The sequence below is a fragment of the Arachis ipaensis genome, chromosome B06, assembly GCF_000816755.2.
Source record: "Arachis ipaensis cultivar K30076 chromosome B06, Araip1.1, whole genome shotgun sequence".
Lineage (NCBI taxonomy): Eukaryota > Viridiplantae > Streptophyta > Magnoliopsida > Fabales > Fabaceae > Arachis > Arachis ipaensis.
Window position 1 is genome coordinate 300,619 of NC_029790.2, and position 2,204 is coordinate 302,822.

A 2,204-nucleotide genomic window follows, 5' to 3' on the forward strand; every position below is an offset into this window, starting at 1 on the left:
TTTTTATATGTATATTTTGTATGAAATCTTTTTTTATTTTTGTTTGGCTTTGTTCATATGATTTTTTATTTATTTTATTATATTTCTTTTATTTACATGACAAATGTTGTTGACTTTTTTTATAGTGCTCTTATTTTTAGATATTTTATTAATTTTTATGATATTTTTATTATTTTTTATTCATATAAATTCATTTTTTTTCTATCATTTACTGTATTATATTTTTGTTGTGTATGAAATTTATTTATTTTTTATTGTATTTTTTTCATATAATATATGTTGTTAGTTTTATGAAATTTTTAATTATAAATAACAATAGAGTCATAAATAATGAAAATTTATAGTTAAAATTAATACTAAATTAAAGAGTACTTTTTTTTTTACCAAAAATAGGAGACTTGAACCCGCAACCTCTTAATTGAATATGGGGAGACTATACCATTTGAGTTATTACTCATTGGCACACAAACTTACTTTTCATTAAAATTAATTTTACAAAATTATATTTATACAAGCTCCTGTTTGCAAACTGTAATCTAAATACACACAAAGAAACTATATGTCAAACTGAAGCTATATCTCACGGAATCTTTTTATTGTTCTGTACCGTATAATTATCCAAGTGAAAAATATAAGACACACCAAATAAATAATATTTAACTAAAATAAGTAAATATATCTCACCATTATATATTAAACTTGTATGTTAATAATAAAAAGGAGACAAACATGCTTTGATCCAAAAGTACAAATAAAAAGTCCACAAATATAAAAGAAAAAGATTAAGTTAGGATAATATCCAAACAGGAGGACAAAAAAAATTAACATCTGATAATACTCTTCTACAGCTATTATCTTCCAAATTAAATATGTCAATATCATGACGCCAAACATCATCATCTGGGTGTAATCCAACCATACTATCAGTAAAATAGATCTTATTTCCCTTGCAATTGCTTGCCAATATCTGAATTGAAGAATTGAGTCCAACTATTAATACGTAATTCCCTAAATTATATATTCTTGACCATACTTTTGCATTTTTATTCAATTTATAAATATCGAATTTGATAGTCTTGTAATACTGCCACCATTCTGTATGCTTCGTAAAACGAATATGTCTTACGACCATCAATAAACTTCCATCATCACAACCAATCAAATAGCGAGCTATATTGGATAATATTGGTGTCATGCTGATAAAGAGGTGTGCCTTCGTAAAGTCTTCTCACTGGCTCTAAGTTTTTCTAGATATGAAATTCATATAATTGGTGGTCAGAGTTCACTGCATATACCTTCTCTTGAAAAAATATGACATCCACAATCCTCCTATGACTTGTTGGAAACTTGATCCATCTCCTATCATTGGCCTTGTAAAAAGCCAATCTTCCATCTCCCCCATATATGACCACGGCCATAAAATCATTGTAACGATCATTGTTAGGTGCTGAATTCGTAATAACCTTATAAACATTGTATTTCTGCATTGAAATCGTGTCCATATCTAAAGTGCCATCCGTGAACTCAAGATTAATAGTACATTTGTCACCATGTATATCAATTACATTGGGAAGAGTTGAAATTGGAAGAAGATCAAAACTAACCTTTGTAAATGGATTTAACATTCGTATGGTACCTTCATATATTAATACCATTATTATCCATCCATGACAAGATCCACGAATAAGGTTGTTTTGCAGCTCTGGCATTGTGAGATGGTAAATCTCCTTCTCTTCAAGAATACGGGTCCGTCTCTGAGTTAATTTTGAGATGGTACCTACATGTATCTTAGGTTTTTTGGAAGATCTTTCAGCAGCAACAGTAGGAATAGGTAATAACAGCCATGGAACTTTGTTGCCATTGGGGATCAGTGAAAGATTGAAGTTCCATTGCTTGCAAACCAATCGAAGTTGAAGGTATTCATCGTATGAATGGAACTGCTTTGCAATTTGGTTCAATATATCTTGATGAATGCTTGCCCATTGATCATCTCCACCCATATCTGAATCTGATGTGATTTTTTTTAGTAGGGTTAATTGAGTGTGTTACTCTCCTTTATATAACCATGCAGGATCCCGCATTAACTGGCATTGAATAGCTTTTTGTTTTTAAATTAAATTCAAATTTTTAAGTTGAATTTTATATAATCTTATAAAAATATTTTAATATTTTAAATTTTAAATTCAAATTTATAAGGACAAATC